This window comes from Ischnura elegans, chromosome 5 (genome assembly GCF_921293095.1).
Source record: "Ischnura elegans chromosome 5, ioIscEleg1.1, whole genome shotgun sequence".
NCBI classification, from domain to species: domain Eukaryota; kingdom Metazoa; phylum Arthropoda; class Insecta; order Odonata; family Coenagrionidae; genus Ischnura; species Ischnura elegans.
The window spans coordinates 111,209,996-111,237,584 of NC_060250.1; the positions used below are offsets into that span (position 1 = coordinate 111,209,996).

General features: G+C 43.0%; 1 protein-coding gene across 1 annotated transcript in view; it reads left to right on the forward strand.

The window, feature by feature from the left end:
• LOC124159764 (protein bric-a-brac 1-like) overlaps positions 1-27,589 on the forward strand; it is an 80,362-nt gene that overhangs the window by 480 nt on the left and 52,293 nt on the right. The gene's annotated exons all lie outside the window — the stretch shown is intronic.

The following is a 27,589-nucleotide window of genomic DNA, read 5'->3' on the forward strand; positions in this document are numbered from 1 at the left end:
TAATCTTCCCCTCTGCTAGCTTTAAACCCCCTCGTCTTGCAGGTGAGATTTCAATGCTCACATATTGGTTGTCCTCCGTGCATAATCTTTCGAGGAGGGCGTAGATTCCCTCCTTGGGTTTTGTGCTTGGCTCGAAGGAATCAGCCGGTTTCTCTGAGTCCCAGTTTCTTTCCATTGGGAGAGAAACACATGAAGAATACTTTGCCCATGCTGTTGATACCTATTGGTCCAAGTGATGATTATCCTCTTATGCTCCGCTCTGGATATCAACTTAAAAATCTGCTTAGCGACTTACATTAGACACATCTTCACGTTTTCATAGTATTTTTGTCTAAGTAATTTATATTCTTGTAAGCCTTTTATGCATTAAAATCTAATCGACTCCTGTTTTTTTCTTTGTAGGTAAGTTCCATTGTCATCCCGAGAGAAACACTCCGGTCCAATTTCTTTAAAGTAAAGTGGTAATCCAACGACTGAATATATGCTGATGTGTGATTGTAAGTATAAATGCATGCTATAGTGTTGTTTCCATCAGAAAAATTGTTGACGTCACGATATCTTATTCTCATTTAGACTGTGGTGGTACTTTTTTTAGGTGTGAAGATACCTTAATAATTTACTGCATGGAATACTCTTTCGTGTGAAATGAAAATGATCTTCCATTTTATATTGTGACATATGATACGGTAATGAAAAAAAAAAGTTTTAATACAAAGCAGGAACCACACTGAATTTATTTTTTTTACCAACTCGTAGCGCAATATTTTTCATCCGCAATCTCTTGAAATTAAATTGAGGAGGTTGCAACTGAGGATGTTCGAAGGTTTCTGTGTATCAGGTCATCGTTAACTAGCTCGCAACGCGACGACATCCCCAAAGAACGTCGAGGGAGGTCATCAATCTTTGGATGGGCGTTCAGTAACCTTCTGTTCGAGTATAATCTAGAGTTTTATCTTGACAACTAATGGTAGTTTACTACGCACAGGGTCCTATTGCGGCGGTCCATTTTCCATTGGCGCGAAGTTGCCAACATTGCAGTCGTCTGTCCAGTTCCCATCGAGACCGTTTCCCTCAAGTCCCTTTAAGGAGGACGTTGTCTCATCTCCTTTCAGTCCATTTCTTAAACCTCCCCTCCTCCCCCCTTCCTTGCACTTCCTTACCTCCCCTCCCCCTTAACCTACCCCCCCCCCCACCCCGACTTCCTCTCCCGCCCCTCCTCCTAGCTCCCGTTCCTCGGCCATATGTTGGCACACGTGATGGATGGGGCAACGTAGAATGCGATTTTGTTTTTATTAATCCCTTTTCCACTCCCTCTCCCCCCTCCCCTTTCCTCCCTCCTCCTTTTCCTTCCCCTCAAATTCCTCTCCCCCCTCATCCCTCTCTTTTTCGCCGCCGCCAGCGCACCGCATCCTTGAATCCGTAAAATTTGCATATCATTTCTTTCCCCTTTCCTTCCCTCCGCATCTCTCCGGCTCCTCCGCATTTTCCATCTATTTTGTAATGCCTTATTAGCGGAATCAATAAATGGATCCTCGTCCCTCCTTAAGAATATCCGCTGATCGTCTCCTTCCCCGCGGTCGTGCGGTTCCTTTTTTTATAATATCCGGTCGCTTTTATTTGGTGTTCGCTTGAGGATTTAAGTTGATTTACGGGCAGAAATAACGTTTTTTGTGTAAAATATCCATATGTTACGGACTTAAAGTTCCTTCTTAGAACCTTCTATCCGACATACCGCTTACCGCTCAGACCTATCCAAGTCTGCTATTTTGTGGATAGAAACGGCTGATCTTATGTCTATGTTATTGAATTTCAATGCGGCAAATTCATGCTCAAAATTGTAATGAATTACCCGTAAGATTTCCGTCTGATTCAGCAATGTGAAGCCAGATGTTTCGAAAAAAGGTCTCGAATCTATAGGTACGTGAAATTTACGTGTGAGTGTGGCTCTATTAAAGTAATTGATTCCAATTCCTGTCGAAAGGATTGCCTTTTTATTTGTCATTTACACTGATAAAATTTTTATTTTTCTTAAAATTTATGTATCGTGACATTATGTTCAGTCTGAAACGATGATGATGCACACTACCTGCCTTCCTTACGTGCTCAGGAAATATCTTCTACTTCGGTTTCCCCGAAAATTCTGGCGAACCGACTAACTAAAAGAACCAATATCACAATGGATCGAAGAATTATTCCCTCTTGCCGTCATTGATGAATTTGACGCCGTTGCGGAATGTTCGGCCTTAAACCGAGATCTCTGTAGCTTGAATACCGCGTACACATGATGCCTTCCTTAATAGATAAACTAAGTAGGTAGGTACTGCCCGTTCTCAGTGATAAAATCAATGAACATTCTTCGAGCGCGTCCGACGTTTATACTCCATCCAAGCATTGTCGCCTGATGTCCTGGCGTGTGTAGCGGTCAGCCTCTCTCTCGTCGCGCCTCTATAGTACATCGCTTCCTTCATTTGCTCATATCCGTCGCGGAGTGCATTCAGTGATTGAGCCCATCAAGCCGTGAGATCTTTTAATGGCCCTCGCCGGCGAGAGAGAGAGAGAGAGGCCCGCGGAATTGTGTCGTTAACATTATGACTAACTTTGTCCCAGTTGAGCCCCGGATCGACCTTTTGACCCCGCCATCGGAATGCCCATTGTGCCGCCGAGCGCTCATACTGTTATTCTTAGTTTCCCCCGGCTGATGAATGAAGAAATATTAATTCCGCTCCCGTCACAAGTCGACCTCTCCCGGCGCACTCGGCAAGGCGTAGTACGTACGTACCTATATATATATATAATCTCCTGCCCCTTCCTGGGCCCGCAATTCCACTCCGAGTTATGCTCGAGTGCGATTTGAAGGGAATTCTTTCCTCGCGATCGACTGTTCTTTCCCTCGCCTATCATTGCTCTCATTCCTTTCCGAATCGCATTTTGCTCTTTAGTTATACGGAGGAGATAAAGGTTTTATGGTAATTACGTAGGGGCTCCTATTGTTTGTCGGGCGTTGGCTCGAAGAGTGCCTTATTTTCATGCTACCCCGGCGTTTTAATTCGCAAATATATGTCACTCAACGGCACTAGAGAATGTGGTTGCAGTCGTAAATATTCTGATCTCATAATTGCGATCTGTAAGGCGATGGTTTTGTTCTTATCCGTGAATTCGTGTCTTTACCCATGCAAATCAAAACTACGATAACTATTTGTAGGTAATTCAGCATGACTTCTCATCGCGTGAAAGTTAAACAGATTAAAAAATCATTGAAACAATTTGCCATGTACTGCCGAAAATTTTTTCTGAATATACTCGTTAGTAAATGCTTCAGTAATAAAACTAGCTTCGTCAATCCATGGATCAATGAATAAATTTACACTAAGCACATTTAAGTCCGTTCCGCTTTAAAGGGTCTGCTTTGCATTGTAACTGCAAAGGTGTCATACTCTATTTGAACCGTCGACGTAGATTCCTCCATCCTGTCCTATCGTTTGGATTGCACGCCCTGATAATCGCATGGGATGCTCAAACCTAGATCTTTGGTTATTCTCTCATTTCGAGTGAGCTCCTCTGAATGACTCCGGGCGCGTCTTTTGTTCAAATTGAAGACTCGGAAAAGTGCGTTGACGAACGTTAATTAAGAGGCGTGAGGTGCGGACAAAATGGACTCGAGGATCCTGAACTATTTTTTTTTCTCTTCGTTGTCCACAGTTTCGACCAATTTCGCCCAGCGCCCTCTACCCACCGTCTCGTCTCTTTTTCTCGTTTCCCCCGTCCTGTTCAGCGCTAGCCTTCTCCTCTCTCCCACCCCCATGCCGCCAGCCTCGCACGGACTGAATTTTTCCCAAAGATTCTTCATAATTCATGTATTTAGATTAATGATCCCGTGTGCCAGGCGTCATTTTCTTCTTGCCTCCCTCCCTTTCCCCTTGCCTTACCACCTTTCCCCCCTCCTAGTCCCTGGTGTCCTACCCCTTCCTCCTCCTATTCTTCATACCCGTCTCCAAGCCCCAAAAAAAAAACTTGCCCCCTCCCAGGTCTCCGTATGCTTCTTGTACACCACCAGGGCTCTACGCAGTAAACGTCATCTAAAAGTTGAAGTGCGATAGCAGAAAAATTTTTATGCTCTACTAAATGTCCTTATTTCTTCCCTTAAATTTATTTCCCTCTCAAAATACTTGTGAGTCGATTCTCTTAATTTGTATATGTGTTTAATGAGGACTTTAGTTGTATCAGGCCTCGTATAGTGGTTGAGTTAAAGTGTACTTATGCTAAAGGATTTGTAACGAGCCGAAACACATTATGCTTAATGTTATAATTTTTGAAATAATTCTTGGAAAATGTAAAGAAAATGAAAAGTTATCTCCACACAAAATTTCATGAAGAACTAACATTCTATCAGTGTGCTATACTTTTCACTCTTGTTTTGACTAGGGAATTTTTCGTATGCATTTTTTTGTATTTTTCTGCTGAGCTTTCTCTGATTTATATCTTGATTCAATACTGAGAGAGGTTAGGCTCCATAAATTCGTCTAATTTTTATAAAATTGTCGCTAAATCCTGCCTGTTTTTACTGTTCTTCTTCTTCTTCTACGCTTCCACCTACGCACTGCAGTCTCATTGATGTGCCTCAAGTGCAGATGATCAGGATTTTGAATATTCTATGATTTTTATGCATAGTTGAAATTATTTCTGCCATTTCCCCGAACAGTATTGAAATTCTATGTTCTCCTCATCTTCTCGCTTATCCTCTTGGCATACTGTATGGCGCACCAATTCACCCTCTCTTGTCGGAATTACGTATCTTATCAGTGTGCATACTACTTGCTTACCTTCGCTCTTCCCTCCTACATCAATACCTTAGGGCAGTAATTCCCCCTCACTTTAACCTGTAGCTGTGGACAATGTGGTTATAGGTGGCTCGTAGGCCATGGGAGCAGGGAAATCTTCCACTCTCAATCCTGCTTTCATTAGTCAGTCTTGGACAAAGTCGCTTGTGCACTGTCAACTCGTCTCCGGCTCGCGCACCAAAGCCTTTCACATTTGCGGACCCTTGCTTAGCCCTCGGCTTCCTCTCGAAATGGTGCTCGCAATCATCTAGCAGTGCTCATGGGTTTATCTTTGAAGGTTCCTCAGTGCGCGATTTGGCGGGATTTATGCGTGATTAATAGAAGGCATTGCGTATTTATCGCCTCAGTTGGGCCAGGGCCCTTCGGCTGAGCCACCATTGGCTCCCCACGTCATCCAGCTGCCCCTGGCCCCGCTCCGCGCCATGCGCCCCTCTTCCTCTGCCACCGCCATTCCTTGCTCTTCATTCATGAATTGCTTATAATGCATTTATGTGGCCATTAGTTCGTTGCAAGTTTAATGTGTATATATAGATGGGCTCCGTCTCTCCATCGAAGGTGATGCCCACCCCTCCCCCCCCCCAGAGAACTCTTCCCCATCCCTCTTTCTCCTCGAGTGGACTCGGGAGTTCCCCCTCCACCCACGCCCCCCCCCTTAAACCCCCCAGTGACGCATGTACTGCTCACCTGGCTTTCCGTGCTTTGCAGCGCGTCACTTCTCACGTCACCAGTCCCCAAATGCTCAGGATCCGACGTCGGTGAAAAGAAGGGTGGATTTTATGCACCAATGTAGTCGCCGGAGAAGAAAACCATTTGATTTGAGAATGCTTCGAAGACATGTCTCCCAATTTCCAGATGGCTTTGTGGTTTAACTGCTTCTTTACTATGCTGGAAATTAATGGGTACGATTTCAATTCTAAATCAGTTCAATTGATTTTTTTGCATCGAATCTCTTCTTTTAGTGTTTTCTTTTCTTTTCACCGGTACGTGTTACTGTGTGTCAAACTATTTATTTTGCATTGCTTGTGAAATTAAGTTCCCTGTTTCCTGAACTATTAGTTCTCATTCCTAAAATTCTGCATGGGTGGCGGTTAATCGCCCTCATCTCACTTTTATGCCCAAGAGTTAATAAAAGTGGTATATCTCTGGCTCTGTATGATATTTCGAAGAGGCGACCGACAACATAGTTTTTTTTCTCCTTCAGAGGAAGGTGAGGAAGGATAGGTGGAGATAAATCTGGTACAATTTCATTGCCTTGACGTATACTCAGATGGATGCAGGATCAGCGCTGAGGTATTTTTCTAGGGCGAGTTTGGGTTTGTCTGGTAGCATTCTGAGATGAAAAATTAGTAAAAAGGCAGGCTCTTTACGGGGGAATTGATTAATTTTTAAGAAAATAGTAATTGGAAGTAATTTATCATCAGATATGGGGAATTTATCGTGTTGATTTGTCCTCAAATCTGGGGTATTGTTAGTACTTAGCTGGCATTGAAGTAATAGCATTATATTTTATACAGTTTGTTGATGTTATTACTTACAGTTTCCATCTAATTTCCATGCGTTTGGTCTAATGTAAAATGTGGACGTGACTGCTGCTGAAGCTGAACAAAACTCGCATAATTAGAAATCCCTAGAAGGGTGTGTACAAGTTATGTGTATCAGTCACGCAACATCGGGTACTCCCTTAAATAAGGAATAGTCGTCGAGCTTCTTAATGCTTCTCCCATGCCGTAAATGAAGCCGTGCGGACTTGATTCACCCTGCCCAGATGGATGGCGAACATTACTATGTGCAACGAGAGCACATATTCTAAAGTTGCGCCTTTTCTGCAGTAGTTGTAACCCCACCCCACCATTTGTATGCATGCATGCATTCACTTAGCGGATGCTTATGCGTGCCTCGAACTTCCTCCGCTCGCGTCTCGGGAAATGATTGATGAATCCCCAACTTGTGCCGAATACTTTCCGCGTCGGCCTTCTTTGGAGTATCGCGAGAGTTTCTTTCCACGTCGATTCCGTGAGTTAGGGAATCGATCCCTTCTGCAAATCCGTCACCGCCAACCCGGTTGCTCTTGAAGGAAGGGGGAAAAAGCGTCGATAGGAATAAAATACAGAATAGCGATCACTCAGTTCGCATAGAAATGTGTCAAGTAAGTTCATGTGGATTCGGTCTACGCGGTATTTTTTTATTCCCGAGAATTTTTCATTCGTTCCCTGAAATATTCGCCTTATTTCGTATTCCTTTAACCCTCGATAAATTGAATAGGAGAACTGGGTCACTTCATCGCAAGAAAAGCATTACCTATTAAACTTGCTCTAAGCCTTCTATGTTGATATAGAAACGAAATATTTCCATCCTCTCAAAGTAGTCCCACAAGATAACGGCATGGAAATAATATATATTCTCCCATAGATGCTGAAACTTTTTGTTGCAGTCCAACGCAGCATTATTTCCAATGTTGGTTCAAGGCAATTTCAGCTGGCATTGTTATGTTCCTGACGCCGCATTATTGCACTCAAAAAGCATGACGTCTGTATCTGCGACGGGTGATAGATTTTTTTCCTCTGCATATTGTATTCAAGAGCATTGTACAATATTAAAATTTGCGTTTGAGAAAAAAGGAAAGCGAGGAGGCCCTAGCCGTTTCTCAAAGGGGTGCAGTCACGATGTTGACATACTTTTTCGCTCCTTTTTAGACGGCAGGAATTTGCAATGGCGACTTATACAAGTGTTAGAAGTAAATACCATTTACGTCCGTTTCTCGGGCCATTTTTTTTGCCGCGCGCTCCTACGCTTATCCCCGAGGCTCTACATACCTCTCAGGAGTATGCCCCATCTACCGACTCATAAAAAATTCGTGCTGACCTATAAATAAGCTGGAGGTATTCATGAACCGTCCGAAGCTTGGAGGAAAAAAAGGAGCGTTTATTTCATAAAATTGCATCCCACTTTTCTCTGTATCCCGATCTCTTTGTCTCAGTCTGCTATCCCATCGTCTGCGAAAACTGGCCCCATTTTTTCTGCCCCCCCCCCCCACCATCCCCCAACCTCCATCCTCCTTGCCTGGTGCATTTGTATAAGGTGTATTAATATGTCTCCTCGCGTGTTTGCGCAGCAGTTTTGATGGTAGCAGCGGAGCTTGCCGTCTCCTCTAAAATTCATCGCTGATTTTTTTCCCTCCTTTTGTCGCGCAGTGCAAACAGTCACAATGAGACCAGATAATAACAAAAGCAGCGATATGTATGCGAGATATATACATATTTCTCCGTATGTGTGTGCTCGTGTGTATCATGTCGTGGGGAATATGTGTGGGAGAGGGGGAGAAGAAGGGGGGGACGAGACGTTGGAGTGGAGGATTGCCGCCCAAGACAAACTCGAGTGAAAGAAGTGTAAACGTTGTGGAGTGCAAGGAAAGATGCCGTAATCAAGAATTTATGCGAGTGTGCCGAACCTCCAGCGTGGCGTTAGTGTCGAGTAGGCTCTCGAGAACACCTGGGCCATGTGCCACCTTCACCCCTTCCGCTATTCTTCATCATCACCTCCGCTTAGCTCTTCTCTCTGTCCCTGTCCCCCTTAAAAAATATCCCCCACGCCGTCCCCCAATTCTATCACAATCTGCGTTCCACGTCACTTTCTAGCGTAGCATTTCCCTCGCCTCCGTGGGTGACGCTTGCCAGTGAGGGCAGCTTTTTGATAAAGATCTGAAATATCAGGCAGGGGTGCAGGCATGGATGTTTCCAGGGTGCTGCTGCCCCGGCTCAAAATATTAATATGAATCTGAGATTTACTGAATAACCTGTGTATTAAATCTTGTGTTCCTTCCACTCTACATACTACTAATAACCGCGAGATATTTAGAATTTATTTTATCGGTTTGCTCATCATAGTATATACATATCAAGTAACCATATGTTGCTCGGTGCAGCACTCATCACCATCGTTCATGTGTGAGTTTGGTATCATGCCACGTTCTTGATTCCTTAGTTTTATGTAAGGTAATTAATAAATTAAAAAATTAATAAACTTTTCGCGACTAACGAAATCTCAGAGTTCAGTGTAACGATTTGTGTTTACATAATTCTAATATACTGTATACGACAGGGAAATTTTATACATACACTCTGTGCAGAGTTTGTGGGAGTTATTAACATTATCGTTACGAATACTGTTGAAATAAGGTGTCCATACAGTTGCTATTCGCGAAAATTAGGTGCCTATAATAATCAAATAAATATATAATATAAATATCTATAAGGACCGAACGACTGAGCAAAGTTTTCCTTCCATCGGACGATGGCGGATGAAAAAAAGTGTAAGCTATTATTGCATTAGGTGACTACTCAAAACAGAGAACAAAATTCTCTCGATTGGCTTCTTTAGACCACACTTTCCAGTAATTAGGTACTCAACCGTGACTCTCTTTTCTTCTTCATGTGTTGCCTTTCTAGCGCCGCTAACTCATTCCAATGATGTGATGGTTCATCATTTCTTGAAAATCAAGTTATATGTAATTGCGGCTTAGTTAAGTATTTTTTATTTCTACAAATAATTATGAAAAAAAATTCTATTTATAATATTAATAACGTTGTATAAATATTTATTATTGTTTCATAAATGAAAATAACATAGTTGTCAGTGCACAAATATTTTTATGACAATAGACATCAAGATATAGACCAATGAATAAACTTTTGGAAGTTTTTGCACACTTTTTGCGAATCGGAGTCCTGTGGTATTGTAAATGGGTAAAGGGTGAATAGTCTCCTCCCTGTATTGTGAGCTAAAAATGGATGAATGGAGAAGGCCTTGATGAAATCCACCTCATATCCCATTGTCAAATGCAAGCAATAGTTGTGATGGAGTAATACCACAAAGCGCGAGTTATTTCCTCCCACCCGGAAGTCCCACATATATATATATTTCGTCTTACGTGCATGTCCTTTTGAGTGCTCACGTTGGGTGTCGCGTTCGTGTGCGCACTGCTTGGTGTGCTCCGCTCTCAAAATGGGATTGTCCTGTCGACGTAAGCACATTTGATCGATTGTGTACGGGGGGGGTGGGGGGAGGAAAAAAATAATAATCTCCTTATTCTGCGGGTTGCATTGTGTGCATGTTCATCGTGCTCATTCCGTATTCGAGGACACGCCTCAGAATGGAGCGTTTGAAATAACATGTGAATGAGCTGAGTCATTAATTGTGTAAATAACTGCCACGTTTTTTCTACATCATTCTCTCCCCCTCTTTTTCTCGCAGCCTCTCGCATTTCGCAACTTAGCCAAAAGTGGTTAATTCTCCCAAGAAAGGGAGCGGCGTCTGCGAGGTTTACCAAACAAAAAGGGCATCCCCTATAAATTTCAACTCCGCAACGCTGGACGACGTTTGTGCATGAAAAAAATTAAATAAATAAATTGCAGCACACTGCATCCGCGCGAACGGAGAGGGATGGGGTTGGTCGTTTTTGTTTTGTTTTATTTTATTTTTTTGTTTTTGAATATGAATGTGACGAGACGCGGAGGATGCTAAAGCCGTGTTATTAACGCACGTTCCTTCGTCTCTGTTTTTTCATTACGCGACCGTCCATTGTTAGGACGCTGCCGTATCATAATTACGCTTTCGCGAATAATATAATGCCCGCCTGCGTTTTGCATCCTTACTTTTTTCATAATTTTTCACATTTTTTTATATAAGCGGAAAATAAATAATTTTATTCCTGCATTGCCACTCACGGATCGTGAGCGTGGGGGGGTATGTGAGCAATGGTAAAAATAAAACTCCGTGAGGAAATGGAAAAAAACTGTGCAATAAAACATGTTAGGGTGTGAAATAATAGAATTAGGTCAGCGGAATTTTCCAGTGGCGTGCTGGCTTTGATGTAAGCACTGAGAAAAACTTAAGCGAGATATGGGGCATTGTGATATATGCTTGTTTATGTAGTCTAGGAGAATCCGTGAAAAGCAATAAATTTTGAAGCGCATTGATCATAAGTCAAACAGCCCTGTGCTGTTTCGCTTTGAAACTTCGTGTAAGGTTTTTAGGGGTTTTGGGAGGAGCGATAGTTAATTGCGTTACTCGCAGTTACGGAAACTTTAGATGGTAGTTTTTTGGCATCAGTTTTGGGGCCAAAATAAATGCCATTCATAAAATACTAATGAGGTATTTTTTTCTGGGAAAATTCTGGCTGTGATAAACAGCATTTGTTACTTATGAGCGCGCGTAATATTTTGGCAGATTATCTTATAATTTCTTTCCTAATTATATTTCTTTCACAACTGGCGGAGTGTAAAACTAAACTTATGTGTTATTCGGAAAGAAATCGACGAAGCTAGTTTTAATGTAGGCCTATTGAGGGCAATCCTCGGATGTATTGATATGCCTGTAATTATATTAACGATGAAGTATTTCAAATTATTTCGAAGTTCTACTACTGTTCAAGTTCTGTGTCAAGCTAACTTATATTTTGCTTTAGACTGAAAATTTTAACATTCCCTAATGTCATCATTAATATTGACTCTTTATTTCTTTCATTGCATGGTTCACCTTGCAGTTTCTGTAATTTTAACAAAACTTATGCTTTGAAACATGCTGTTAATTTATTTGTGTTGTGCATGTTTGTGTGACACTTTTGGTAGTGAAATTATTATCGTGCTCCAAATTTCATTTGTTTCCGTTTTATTTTGTCTAAAAACTGTAAATTTTAAGGAAAATAGAGATCCGATCATTAGTTACTCTTAGTTAAACAATTAAGTATTTTCTGTCTTTTCTTTTATGAATTAAATTATGATAACTTTCGCCATAAATCAACATCAATTCCATGTTCTTATGAGTTTAAAGGTCGTTAAGTCGAATTCTCGCGAATATTTTCTACCATTGTCTCAAGCCGTGATGTGATTTGCCATTTTAGTATTAGTTCAACCCGTCGTATCTTCGTAAATCTAAAAATCCGCCAGGAATAAACCTGTCGCTTGGTGATATTGGCGGAGCACAGCGCCGCCGGGAGGGAGCGAGAACAGCGGCAGACCTAAGCGTTGGCCCTGAGGCACTCCCTCTTCGGATTCTCTCTTGGGGGGTTTGGCTGTATTTATTTCGTTCCCAATAAAAGATTTATGTTCTCCAGCTCCCTCTCCAATCATCGCCTTCTGCGCTCAGCCGAAAAAAATATTAATCGTCGCGTCGTCATTTATTCTGTCCCGAGAGAGGGAGTTGAAATAGCAGCGGGCTAACTTAAATGCTAACCCTCTCAGCTTCATGTCGAGGTCTTGGGTCGCAAATTCGTGCCGCTTAAGCGTCATTCATAGTAACTTAACTGGGGGTAACTAGGCTTGATTAAGCGCAAATATAGAACTGAGACAAATAGAAGGGAGCCTGGTGTCATCCTTTTCGAATATATTTTGGGTTGGGAGGCGAGCTTATTATTTATACCGGTGTGTACCTCTCAGAATAGTTCAAAGTACTCCTTTTACTGGGCGTAAACTCGCATTTTCGCCTTGGTCTAAACTCGAATTCATCATTAGTAAACATTTTATACCCTCCTTCACCCCTTGTGTTATACTCGAATGTATTATTAGTTAACTTTTAACACTCTCCGTATTCTGTGGGAAATTTCGCGTTTTGGTCTGCGTGAAAATAAGTCAAGTTGTTGGGTGAGTCTTTGAACGCCGCTGGTCATCACGTTCGGCCTTCCCATCGTCATCCGTTTCCGCTGCATTCCACGTCCGTATTCTCCCCCATCCATCCACTTGCACGAAATTCACGCACCACGCAGTGACGGCCGGGAAAACACGTACAATGCACTGCACCGAGACGACCCCTTCCAGCAAAACACAGTTTGAACCTCACCCCTCCCCCTTCTCTGCTGGAGTGGCAGAACCGTAGCAAAGCAGCCTCCCATTTCTCTACGGCGGCCCGGCGCATGACGCCTCATTAATCGCCAGCCATTCTAGAGCATGCCCCAAATGGGCCTCAATCAATCAGAGGGCCTCCCGAGCAGCCAACTCCAGCAGCAGCCCCCCCCCCCTACCTTTCTCTCCCCCCGCAGAAGGCACCGCATTACGCCAGTGCCCGATCCTCCCAGCTGTTCCTCCTCTCCCGTACATCGGCCCTCTCCTTGCTTATCCCTTCTCACAACCCCGCGTATGCAAAGTGGCTCCCTCTCCCTCCGTCTTATGATTTTTGCCCACCGCAAGATCGGGTGTGTGCACGCCGGATTTTTTTTCCTTCCGAGGCGCCAGTCCCTGTAGTGATGCAACCCAACTTACCTCCCTCCCCGTTATTGTCAGACGTACGATCATGTTCCATCCCCGAGGCTGCTCCAATCAAGTTCTCGCATTCCGTGCGCGGAGATTATCTCCCATAACGACTAAGGTTTCGGGTTTGAAATGGTTATCCATGTATCACTCTCTACCTGGTCTTCGGGGCCAAAGTTGAAATAGATGTGGACTTAGGAGTAGCTCGAATGTCCCCTTTCATACGTTGGTCGGATGTTGTCTATGTGAGGGGTTTACGTGGAAGTCTGAAATTGGGAGAGCAGTTCAGTGGTTGAATGATGAAACATAGTTTTAGACTTTTCAGCAATTCCTCATCTAATCATGGGTACATATCCGCCCTGATTCGTAACTATTATTCCGTTTATCACTATTGTGACTTCCAAGGAATTAATTTGTGTAACTTTAATTTTAGATTTGCCTTTCTCGTATTTGCCATAGTTATTAGTCATGGATACAGCTTATTTCTTCCGTAGAAGTCCTTTATTCTACTAAGTTGAATTAATTTATAAGTGAACTTTGGAGTAGGCTTTTAGTCTTAGATTTATTGCTTAATTTCCTTTTGAGGTCTTGTTTATTTCTCAAGTATCAATTTTATCTTTTATAAATCACTAGAAGGATTGAGTATTAGCAAAACGTCTTCAGTGCCAGAACTCGGGTGCCATTTCTCCTGCTATAAATGTATCCCGTATATATTTTCAAATATCTTTTACCATGTCTTATTCTTATTCTTGTTTTTTTCCCTGTAAAATCGGATTTTCTCGGGTACTGTGAAGGAGGATACTTGAATTTAGGAAAAGTATGAAATATATTGCTTACGAAGAGCTCCAGTAGTTTTTGTCAATTATTTTTATTCTAGTTCCCAGAGTGTACGGCGAAAAAATATGGCCCCGAATCTGTCATACCTTCCTTTCAAATTATTTTCGTTTACGGCAACGTGGCATTCTCAGATTGTCCCGAGTACCCATCAATCTTCCGCTTGGAAAGACAACTAGTGTCGTAAAGCCATTACAGTTCGGTAAGTCCCGCAAACAGTCGTTTCCAATTTTTTTCATCCCACTTTTGCGGAGGTAAGAAGAAAGACCTGGGAGCGCTATAGCAATTTTTCCGCCCTTAAACTTGGCAGATAGGTGGGGAAAAACTTGTCTGAATTAATGATAAAATAAAATTGGCTCTTTGCTTCTTTCTCTACATGCATTAAAAAGTTGGCTCAATCTAAATAATTCAGAATCTCTCCCTCTTTTTCCGTCTCTCTCTCTCTCGCTTTCTCGTGTCGCGGGTTACTCTTCTTCTCTTTTTTTATCATTTTTTGGAAAGAATTATTCATTTCGTTCCATTTTTCTTGTGTTTTTCTCCCATTTCTTTCATACCAACCCTCCTCCGTTCCACCTTCCCACCCTCTTCCCCCACCACCTTCACCTTCCATCGTTCTTTGCTAGCTTCCCTACGTTGTGAGCTCATGAATTATAGAGAGGCGGCGGGAGGGGGGAGGAACAATTGAAGGGTGGATGCGAGTAGTTGTAGAACCCGCACAGAGATGGAGCGGCGGGCAGCGAGGACTGGATGGTCGGACGAGGTAATAGAAATGGGAAGGGAGATTGGGTTGGCTCCGCAGACCCCCCCCCCCCTCGCTACCTCACCCCCTCTTCGCAAAAATAGAATGCTCAGACGGAGCCTCTCGGAAGAATGATAGAATGCAAAACTCCTTGATGGTTGAAGATTCTTCATATTAAGTAAGACCAACGGCGCTCATGTTTTCATTTTTTTTATTCTTTAAACTTCTAGACGGAGTTGCGGGAGATGAAAATTATACCCATATCATTTTTAAGGGAATTTCGTGTTAAGTTAGCAGTTCCATTATTCCCTTATGCGCCATATCTCGTGCAGTTGTGAATTGGGTCAAATGCATTCTTATTGTACTTATGCGCACCGCTGTTCGCTTTTTTTTGCTTCTTCCTCCGCTAACGCAGTATTTTCATCAAACTGAGATGCTATTTCAGTGCCTAGATTTTTTGTAGCTTCCCTTGTACAATTTCCCTATTACTTTGTATTAGCTCTCACAATCATGATAAATTATCTATTGCAAAAAATCTAAGAATAGCCAATTTCACCTTTGCGATGACAATTTAACTGTAATATAAAATTGAATAGATAAGTAACAATGGATAAATATGAAACAAAAAATAATGTTTTGCAGTCTTCATTTCTGTACCGAGAGATTTTCCAACTACTCCATCTGCTATGCATATTAGAGACCTCCTAGGGTATCAAGTTGTATTAATCTAAGTAATTTGCGTAAATATTGTTTCAGTTTATTCTTTTCTCTTCACAGTTCTATTATTCCATTTAAAATCCCCCTATTTCCTCTTTATTTGGGAACGTAGAAATTATCTTCAGCCTTTGGGATTTATCCTTAGAGTCCTGTTTCATTTGTAAAATAATTTTTAACTCATGTGTATTCTTATATCAGAAAATTCTTGGTAAGGAAGTAGATATTATTATTGCTTCTGTCCAGCTTCCCATGGCGTCCTCTTTCCCTTATGTTTATGGGAACGGCAAGAGCCACATCGTATTTGCACGATAAATGAATTTATTCCCTTAAAAGGTCTGCTTCTGTAATTCGGAGTCAATTATTAGAAATTGAGTAGATGTTGTCCGTTGAGACGTGATATTCTCATGCGGCGATCGCATTTCGGCGTACGGGAAAATACCCGAGCCCCGCCCAATCACAAATTTGCTTACGTTACCACCTTTCGTCAACTGGACTATTTGGCAATGCATAAATGGAAGAATGTAATTCACGATATGGCCTGATACACATTTACTTTCAATCTCCCGCCGAGTTTACGCGTAGTTGATGATTGATTGAAAAAGATGTTTTGATTCAATTTACCTTAACAAACAAGCCGTCGCTAATGTGCGCGAATTTCAATTACTACTGCTGTGTCCGTCGGAAGGACGGCCAACGGTCCCTGAACGCCAAGTCTTTTAAAACGAGGAGGGCTCGCATGCATTTCGAGAGGTCGTGTTTGGGAGTTAATAACGTCCTTTTGAGCTGATAACTCACTCTCTCTCTCTCTCTCTCTTCCTATCCTCCCACCCTTGTCGGTGCCCGCCCTCGGAAGACGTGGAACGAGCCGCAGTCAGCCACTTAACAAAACCGCCTCCACCGCCCGCGGTGGCCGTAAAAGCGACTTCTCCCCCCCAACTTCATCCCGTGCGGTTTCCGTCCCAAAAACGTTCTCCGACGACACTTAAATCTTGCCGCCGCCGCTGCCTACGCCCACCGGTGGCGGCTGCGGCGCCCGCCGCGCCCCGGGTCGTTCCCGCGCCGCGTCCCGGAGAGATATGGCCGAGAGTTTTGCCCGGATTTCCCCATTATTGGGAGGGGGGAATGGGCGCGTTAGGCACCCCCAGAGGGCGGGTGAGGGCGGGCAAAAAGTATGCAAATTTCTCTCCATCATTTCAGCGGTGGGCATCCTCGACCAATATCCTCCCTTCCCTCCTCCCCTACCAAAAACAAGCCCGCATTTATGCCCTCACCACCTTTCCCGAAAAAGATGCGACGTTTTCCGGGGAAAAAATCTTACGCTCCGGGACGTGGGAAAGGTTCGGTCGGTCAGGATGGCTATCCGAGTGGCTCCGGTCAGTTTTGGCCATAGTCTCAGCTGCATCGTGGAGAAGTTTTTCCTTTTTGTGCGGATGTGCCGTGCCGCTCTCCCCCGCGCACCCCTTCAAGCCTCGACCATATTATGTGGTGTTGTTTCGCCCGCGGGAAGTTGCGCCCCGGGCTGGGAATAATGGGGGCCGGGCGGCGGGTGGAAAAAAGCATAAACAGCCGCCTCTTTTAGCCGGCCGCAAAATGCCCTTCGGTACGGACTGGTTCGCTCCCCTCCCTTGTGGGCTTTCCCTACTCTGTCCTTTTGCCAATATATCCTCGTCTAGTTTTACTAACCCTCCCGTTCAATGTCTCTGTTGTATGCTCTCATTTCCCTTTTGTCGCGGAGCGAAAATATCCCGTGTTCCCCGACTCGCGCTTAAGCGGCAAGAGGCATTGTTATCCCGGCTCAGCAGCCGGCTTCATTCGACTCCATGACAATGATTGCCTAATTGTATTTTTATTTCCCTTCCCCCGCGTATCCCAGCTCTTCTTTCTTTATGATCAGGGATTCTTTTCACTCTAATCTCTATCCATTCTACTCCATACCTTTCTTTGAGGAGTGTGCTGGACCCCTCTATCTTTTTGCCCTCACAGAAATGCCTATATCTCCTTATCTATTCATTTTCCGATTATTCTCGTGGATTTTGGCTCTATCATCACATATCATTTTCACCGAATAGTTTGGTATTTAGCAGGATATTTACTTTCAGTCTTAGCGGAGCATTGGAGAATATTATGGAGGTTAAGGGGAGTTTACTAAAAAGCAGCCAAAGTCAGCTCCTACTCAAAATTATGTGAGCCGTTTAAGCGCCTAGGTATGAAATATGGACTCAAAGTGCTATTAAAATAATTAGCAGCTATCTACCGGTTGAAAAAATTGTTCGATAAAAGAGAAGATACCTACCATATCAAAGACGACGTAGTTTCTTGCAGAAATTGATTCTTTGTGCTAAATAAAATTTAATCATTAACACATTAACAATAACTGCTTTTGAAATATTCCATGATATTTTAAATTATAAAATATCTCGAGAGTGACAACTTTTTTTAAGTGTGCGACTCGATTAAATTAAGAACTTCCGATGAGATATGGATAGTTTTACAATCAGTAGTCTAATTTTCTTTATTTCTTCAGTATTCCTATCGTAAGATGCATCGCTTCCCATGCTACATGTCCATTGTGTAAAGTTTGTTAATTTAAAGGTCGAAGTAAAACTCACACGCTTAGGGTGTTCTGGGCTGTGAGGTGAATGTTCACCCACGTCAGTAAGTACAGTATATGTCGCGTTAGATTCTCGAGAGAATCTGGTGTCGTGATAGTCATGCGAAGTTGGTGTTTAGCCGAGGGTGCACTCGGAGGCCTCACCCTTATTTGAACTCGGCTCCTCCGGTCAATGGCTCAACGCTTTACTCAACTGGTCTACGTCGCCACTCCCCTCTATCCAAACAAATTAATTTGTTTACCCTATCCCGTGGCTTTGGTACCATAGACCTGATCTCCGCTATTCTTCCCTTTGCTCCCTGGCTGACGATTTAACTCCCATTTCGTCGCATCGGCCCCGCCCACGGGCGTAATTCGTGGCGGAATAGTGCGTAAACACGAGACACGCGGGGTCGAATCGTTGCGCTTCCGTCCCTCTCGACTCGTGTCGCGAGGCAGGGCTCGGCCATGTCCGCCCAAAATTAACCCCGCGTAATCTGGTGGCGTGTTGTTCCTCTAGTAATCGTCAGATCTGCATCGGGCTGCAGCGCGATCGTCGGATCGTCCTTCGTCCCGGGCGCGTATGCCCCGAAATGTAGTCTCTCGCCCCGGGCGCGTGCACTAGGGGTCAGGGCCTCTGCCGTGGATGGTCGCGGGGAAGAGGCGGGAGGAATACAAGGGGTAAGCTTTGGTCCGAATCGCTCCAATGGATGGTGAACGACAGGCACAGCACCGAAAATTTGTATCGGGGCTAGCCTAGTTTGATGCAGTGATGTTTAGTTTTTAATTATCTCCTTCTGTCGGTAGTTACAAATAAAAGAAACAGCAACAAAAATTATAAATAAGTGTTACTGTTAAATATGTTTGTATTGTTATTTCTAATAGATTAAAGAAAAACTGCTTCCACGTGTAGGGAGAAGGAAATGAGAAGGCCATTGATGGGATGCGAGGGATTAGAGATGAAAAAAGAAGAACAGAAGAAAATAGAGTATACCGTGGAAGGTTCAGAGAAGTCACGTGTGTAAGGGAACGTAAATTAAGATTGCAAGTCTCTCTGATTCTTCTCGAGTTACTGACGAGAAAGAATCGAGAGTATTTTAAACCATTCCATAATAAGAGACGTAAACAAATTCCTCACCTCACTCATTGATCCGGCTCAATCACCTTCGACTCTTCCTCTTAAAATATGATAAGATAATTGCTATTATAGGTATTCCGTAGGTTAAGGTGAGATATAATTACCCCCATTTATATTTATATATCTATAACATTATTCCGAGTATTGATATTTTTAGTGTAGGTTATGAAACGTTGTGAGTTACAATGGAATAAAATATTTATTGTGGTTGCATGGAAAACTGAATGTGAAACAATGTCCTTCCCAGTTTCAACTTTAATGTCATTGATACGTATTCGTAGGAAACCTAAAAAAATGTCAGGGAGCGATGAAGCTCCACTATCCCCATTCCTGGAAAACATGGCTGGTGGGTGAAGAGTAGTGAAGGAGCAGATAGTCACAGGCAACAGTGGATGATTCATTTTCCCGAAAATCAATCGACTCAGAACGCATTCGTCGCTTGTTATTCACGAAGGAAATAAAAATTTCCGATCGCCCTCCCCCGTCTATTTGGTTCTCGTCCTTCCCCCCCACCGTCCACCCTCGCGGAATTTCTTCTTTATCTGCTTTATTTTCGCATGTTTTCGCCCACTTCATCTTTGGCTCGCATTCCGTCCTCCGGCCCTTTCTCTCGTCGTATATTTTTCTTTTTTTATTTTCCGCGCAAAGTGAGGAAAAAGTGGGAGCAAAGGATTTTTCGTTCGCAGTATCTTGTTTGTTTTATTAATAGTTCTGATTGGTGGATGTTGATTTTCGCCCTTCGTCGTCGAAGAGGGAGGGGGGGGAGGGTTTGAACGAAATAGGGTTGGTTTTTGGGGGGGGGGGTCGGATATAAATGAGGAGGAAGAACGGTGGACGGTCCCTGTAAACTTCGCACCCTCCTCCACCCAACCTGTTTCATTATTCTTCTCCTAAACCATCTAGTTCCCCATCTTCCTCTCTAACCTTTCCCCCTCGCTTGCTATATATTTCGGGGTGCTCTCTCCCCCCTCAATTTTCTTTCAACCCTTTCTGCCATTTGCAGTACAATACCAAAACCTCTCCCACACTCCCCCAGCTCTCTAACTGTCGAAGTTCCGATGGAGTTTTAAGTCCGTTTGCCTTTAATTCATATTTCTTTGTGTGTTCTCGGGGCAGGTCAACACAGCCTGAATTCCATGTTCCTTTTTTATGAATGAAAAAAGGAACCTTATTATTCTATTTTTTTGCAAAAAAAATAATTTTATGCCATTCCCTCCTTGACTCTCCGCACTTCGTCTCCTTCCTCTATGAGCAGCGTTCACTTTTTTTAACTTGGTTTTTTTCTCTTATGTCTCTCTCCTCCTCTCTTGAAATATTTAGGAGCACGGGTTTTTTATTGTACCATCTCCATCTTCCTTGCAAGGCCCCAGTATATTGAATATAAAGAAGGGTCGCGGAGTCGGTGCTAAACTCGCGGTATTAACTTCCGTGCCCCCCCCCCCCTCTTGTCGCCGTCCGTAACTTCACGGCAGGGGTCTGAGCCACATTTTTCCGCGAGAGTTTTCCCTCCTCTTGATCCTCAGCCGTTGTCGCCATGGTTTATTGGGTGTTCTCAGTTCATACCCGCCTATTCCCACTTCCGTCGCTCGGAAAAGTATGCGACCAAATCGTGTGAGTACATCTATTTCCCCTTTGTGCTCCAGTTCTGGAAGAGCACGTCGGGGCAGGCACTTCCCGTACCCACTCATCGTCGTTTTGCGCTTTATTTTTTGTCGGCATTCTATCATTTGCGTGACTACCACTGTACTTTGATCCTATTTTGTTTTATTCCTTTCTAAACTCGTCAGTTTTACCTGTAAACACGTTCATCTATAGGTTTCTAATTGTCGTGCTTTTTCCTCATAACGGGAGTATTTCTTTGTCTTGGCCAATCAGTTCGCAATAATGCGTCAAAGTTGTGTCGATTTGTCAAGAAAACGGGAAAAAAAGTTCATTCCATCAAGGAAAAAATTACATTGGTATTATCTAGAGTAATATCCTATCACATCTGATATGAATAGAAACAGCTACACGATTGCTAGACAATTAGCAATGGGTTTACAGTGCTACGTAGGTAAGTTGAATTATCTGTTTGCTAAAGAAAGGTAATCCTCTTTTTCCTAATTTTTTCACCGAGCCAAGTTGCTGCGTTGGCTCTTACGGCTCTGCTCATCTCAGTTTGCTTATAAGAAAAGGCCCTCCTATGTGTTTCAAGAAAATGTAGCAGCCTCGATGCAATTTTGTTCTTTTTTATTTGATCTTAGATTCAGGGTAAAAAAATCTCCATTTATTCTATTTAGCCTTGGAAGAGGCTTAGTATAATAAAATGCACGATCAATAACCACGCTCAAAAGGGTCTATAAAAATAACTCCCATCGGCTTTTTTCTTTAGCTTTGAGAATTTTATATCATTTAAAGAGTGTAATAAATCTTACTAGTGTTTCGTAGACTTGGCGTTACCATTTCCTCTTTCACCTAATGCCAATCGTGAGATATAAAGTGAAATATTGCTAAAATATCAATGAAACTTTTCAATCCAGCTTCTTGGCATCCATTTTCCTCTTTTTAATCACTCTTCCTCGACTGCCGCAAGTACTTTTGTTTGTGTCGACGTAGAAACGCGCCTCGGAACAAAATCCTTAATCTAAATTGCTTGTCGCACGTGTTTATTTTCTCTTCCAATTGTTCTTCACGAAAAATGAATTTGTCCAAGCGGACGCCCGGAAGAGAGAGGAAAAGGGAGGAGGAGGTATGGGACGAATGACGGCAAAAACGGGGAAAAAAAACAAAAGACATCATCTCCCCGGCAACATGCTTTGCCGCTTTCCCCAACTTCCTCACCCCCCCCCCTCCCCCCAACCCACCCACCCTGAGCTTTACATCGGAGCTGTAACTCACAAGTCGAGGGAGGCACATTGGAAAGGGTGTGGGGGTTGGAGGAAGGACTACTGGACACTACTGTGGATGAGGAGTTGGAGGATTGTTGACTGCGTATATTCCGACTCCCGAGCGTGTTTGTGTGTGTGTTCGCGAGCGAGTGGGAGAAATTAACGGAAGTCGTTAATCTAAATTGGATAATATGGGGAGGGAAGTGGAGGAAGAGGGGTGAGGTGCAAAGGGGGACGCGTTACGTAGGGAGAGAGGACAGCGGGAATATAATTCAGAAAACGTTTCAATTGGTTTTAATCGCTAAAGACATCAAATCTTCCGGAGGAGAGCGGCATTGCGTATTATGTCCGCTTGTTTGCATCTCCTGTGTTTGCACTCCTCATTGCCAATTAGTCCTCTGTCATCTCCCCGTGCCACTACCTCCTATTCACCCCCTCAACCTCCCCGACATATACATATATATGTATAGTCCTTCCTCTCTTATTCCAGAGAAATGTTACCCCTTCCATTCCCTTCCCTCCCTTCCCTTCCCTTCCGCTCACACGTCCGGCCAGGATGCTTAAAAAGAGTCCAGTGTCACCCTTGACCACCTAGGAAAACGCTTTTCGCTTGTATTTCCGCGCGAGAACAAATTCCCTGTCGTCCGGCCGTCTCTCTCTCTTTCTCTCCTGTTCTGTCGCTACTGTCATCTCTTAACGTACGCCCTATACACACATTCGACCTCGGCTCTCGTAGAAATATCTGCTCTTGCTGCTCCGAAAAAAAATCGTGTCGGTAACAATGAAAGGGGTCGTCGTCGGTGGTGGTGGTTGAAGAAAAATACCCCGAGAGAGTTTGTTTCGCGTATCCCGACGTATTTTGTTGTGCGACCATCCAGCTCTCTCCCCGATTGTTACCCCGGTCTAACCTCTTCTCCGACCGGACGAGTAAGTCCATTTCTCCCCGGTCTGTGGTGAATGACCCGGTTGGCCCCTAACCCGTTCCTAATTAATGTGTTTATTTATTTCTTTTCTCTTTTCCTATTATCTTTTTCTGTCTTTTGTTTATGTCTCCTTCCACTCCTCTTTCTCTTCACGCCGAGGGAGGGAAAAACACGTGTATTTGCAAGGAAATCAGAGCTCCCTTCCAGTTTTGTCTGGTCCTCGTCCTTTACCACCTGTGTTCCCATTGCTTTCAGCGGGTTTATCCTTCATAAATGTCGCCTTCGATGTCCCGTATAAGGATTTGCATCTTGCGCTTCTTGAGTTATATACATTACGTTCTTACTGATTGCTCAGTTTTGAAATATTAGATCTTGTGAAGTTTTTACTCTAGTTTTCGTAAGTTTTTTTAGCCAATTTCTTTCGTTAGTTCTCTCCAGCTTTCTTTTAAAAAAGGTGTTATTACTGCGGCAATGAAAGTGGGCAAACATCCTGAAAGTGAATTTCAGCATTATTTGATTGCGTAAGAAACTAACTGTTCAAGTCCACCTATGGAACTTCTCAAATCTTCGGAGAAGTTCATATCTGTAAGTAATCCACGAAACGGTAACCAACTTTCAAACTCTGTGGAGATAATGAAAGTTTTCGTCGCCGTTTACTCTTACAAATTATGCTGCAATTCATTCGTACTTCACTCACAATTCATTCAAGTTACTTGAGTGCCATTCCTTTGCCAATCTAACCTCATAATGAGCCATTTACTTAAAATCTGTGTACTTATCTTAAGCATAGCTATGCTTTTTATATTGTAATTTTGGATTAAAACTTTAAGATTTCATCATATTCCGTTCCTAAGGTTGGTTTAGAAACGTAATGTAATCATTTGCACTGCTATCTTTGCACTAACTTTTCTACCGTCGTTAGGCTATCGTATCGACGGCAGGTCGAGTGATTGGGCGAACTAGATCGATCTAACTCTTCATCATGCCTCCGATTCAAGCAAAAATAGTAGTTACTCGTTTTCTTCGTATTAATTCCACTTTGGGCGTGCCCGGTTCCTGTCTGCTAATGGCCGTTGGGCGGACAAGAACAAGTGCTCTGTTTGCGTGAACTGACTCGGGAGCATGCTCGGCAGCGCTGTGCACGCAGGACAAGGGAGTTACGGGCCTCGATAATTTCATTTAAAACCGTCGAAAATTTGCTGAAGAGACAAGCAAATTATCTTCATTCCTGACAGTTGATTCATTTGCCTCTTTATCCCGGTGATAAGGCCGACGAGACTAACATTATGGCGAAATTTTCCGCGAAAGCATTGTAATTCTGCTGAATGGTATTTTTTTCTTGATTGCTTCATCCGTGCTGGTGGTATTTTAGTGGCCAATTAGTTCTGAAATCCGTGGGTCTTAGTGGATATATATACATTTGGAATTTTCTAAAACTATAATAATAAATCATATCCTATGTTGAAGTCACTCTTGACTGATAATTCGAAGTTAGCGTTTTAACGCATACAATCATATTATTATGAGTTACGCATTCATTTCATTATTTGATATAAGATATCATGACTATTTCGCTAATCCGAAAGCACCATCTGTTTAATTTTTTCGAAATCTTTTAGTATCATATCCGTTTTATTTTTCATGCTGTTACTACCTACAAGAAATTGTGTAATGGTCTGCAGAAGCTTCTAAAAATGAGATATTTGGATGATTTTCCGGGCTCGATTCTTTCAATGTCACTTTCGGTAATGCTTTGGATTCACCATGTATCCGAAAACAACGTTTTACTCATGTACGGATTTACGTGTCTTTCCGCGTGAGGCACACGGCTTTGGTTCCTGGCTCACGGTTCCTCGCGAAGGAGCTCATATATAATGCAGGCAACCCCTGGGGGAGGAGGGGGATAAAATGTGGGCGCGAGTCGAAAAGTACGAGAAAATGATGCGGTGGGTGTGTGCCCGAAGTTTCATCGACTTGATGAATTTTGCTACCTTAACGCGGTGGATTTATCCCCCCCCCCCCCTTCCCTTCAGAAACTTCCATTTCCACCCCCACTCCCTTATCCGATGCCCTCTCATAAAATACTGGACAAAACTCATCACAGTTAAAACCTTTCATCAAGAATCATGTCCCTTGGTCATTATTCCCTCCCCCCCCTCTCCCCGTATCGCTCTCTCAATTTCGTTCCTCGGACCCGCTATCGTTTTGTTTGCCCTATCTTGGTCGTTTTCCCCGAGATCACCTGAGCCAGTCGGATGAGCGAGCCATGGCAGGTTTTTGCCGTCGGGATTACCCACTCTTTCCTTTCCTTGCGGGCTATCGGGAGGATCACCGCCGAACGCCGCCTAATCCATATACTTAATTTTCAGGAATTTCCGTTTTGCGCGGAAAGAACAATAAATCCATAAATTATTACGCTACTCTGTTTATTATCGAATTCCATCGCACGTTTAATCCCAATTACGCCCTTACAACGTGGACGGGGGAGATAAGCTTTTATTTTTTTTAAATTGGCATTTTTAAGCGGAGAAGAAACGGGGAAAAAACTGTGTGATGGTCATAGTTTTTATTACTCTCGCCTTTTTTTTCCTCTCCATCTACCCTCCTCTCCTCTCGCCAAAGTGGATTAATTTTTCGAAAATTTTCGCGATCCCCTCTTCATAGTAATTAATTGGATGCGGTAAGCATTATTCCGAATCGATAATGTGCTGTCTTTTTTCTCCCTTTTGTTGGCGTAATTAAAAAAAGCGGAGTCGTTACAGCCATCTTGACGAGATGGAACATGTGGGCGAAATATTTTAATTTTTTCTCCGTATCTTCCGCAGTCGATTCCTCCTTAATATTGTTTGCGTGCCTGAAAATACGTGTGTTTCAGATGTGTTGGAGCATATGCGAGAGTGCTCACCACCACAATGAAGTGGGTTTTTTTCGGATGATGAAAATGTAATTTTGGCAGTTATAATATGATTTTATGTTTGATATTGATTTAATTTATGTTTATTTTATATTTAATCGACCTTTCTATGAAAAAATATCAAATTTAAGTATACAGGGATTAGCCACGGTGATAACTTCACGGAATCATATGCACAGATTGTGCGAAAATTCTACAGAGAGAAAAAAATAATTCGCCCTGACCGGGATTCGAACTCAGATCCCCCGATTTCCGGTCGAGGGCTTTAGCCAGTCGAGCTACCAAGGCGTCATTCCCTCCGTAAATATATCCACCAAAAAATAATTGCTCTTGCCAAGTACTTGAAATTTTAAATAAATTGATCGTATACTTTTAATCATTTTCTGCCGATATCGACTGTTTATTTTCATGATAAATTCTTGGTTCAATTGCAAAGGCTATTCCTGCGTATTGGTTGAACAGCATTCTCCATCCATTCGATAACTCGCCTATATTTTCTCATACCAGTTTCTCATCCCTACTTTTCCATCGAGCGTTTGGATGAAACGACTCACAAACAGATTTGATAAGATGCTCCGGGACACGAACGAACCTTTTTCCTTCCCCTTCCCGCATGATCCTGCCTCCCTCCCGCTTTTTTTTATTGCTCTCCTCAGTTCTTTCCCCAATCCGGTGTGTTTGTATCTCGACGAGTCATAAATTGAGGATGTATGCAATAATGGGTCGGCGTGACAACGCGATCCTCCCTCCCTGACACTTGTCATTCCTTGGCTAATTTCATTTGCTCCACGAGGCCATCCGGCTATCGGGGACTGGCCGGCGGGAAGGGGGGAGGGGTAGGGGTTCGAGTCGCAAATTAACGACAAATTAAAACTCCTCATCCCGTCCTCTCGATATATCGGTTTTTATTTCGCGAGACGTCGGATCACTCGCATCGAAGCATACGTGTATTTAATTGGGGGTGGCGGACCCCGGGTTTTGACGCAAAGGGGCACGCCCCCCTCTGTGTGTCCGTGTGTATCATCGTGTCGGGCGGATAAATATATGATGCGTCCGTGGACTTTTGTTATACGGGCTCGTTGAATGCGTTAAACACATGCGCGGATAAGAGGGACTGTCTCTGTCACGTGGACCTTGTTTTCGCTTCGGGTTTCAATCATGGATCGCCTCTGCATGCGATTGATCAATTGGCATCATAGAACTCCAGGGGCTGATTTCATTACCTTCCGGGTCCCTTCCCCGTTCGCACCCGCCTCGCGGACCTTCGCCATTTTCAACTCTTTCTACTCTTGCAGCATCCCGAGTTTCTGTCGTCGGTACTGTAGTTGCGCCACTCAAGAGGGTGCCTTTTACTTCATACGACCTCACGTCAATACTCTTTATTATTTTTGAAACATTATAGGGCATGACTCTGCAATCTCACGTGTGAAAGGTGGCCAATCATTTTCCGCAAGTATTTGAGAGAGGCAATATTCCTCATGGATTAGAGCTTAGTACATCATTTATTTTCAAAATAAGTAATTAAAACATTTTAAACAAGGTATATTCTACCATTATCATCTACTTTTTTCATTACAGCCTGCGTAGGTTGTAGGTTAAACATTTTATAGCTGATTAAGAAAAACTTCTACGAAAGAGAGCCACGTTTCCTTTGTTCTCTGTAAACCTTTATCAAAATGTGTGTTTCTGTGTGCTTATTTATTTCCAATATTTACCTTACTTTCATAATGCATTAAGTTTCTTCGTTACATTATTTTTTGTAGATATTTTTGGAAATGTTTGTCCAATA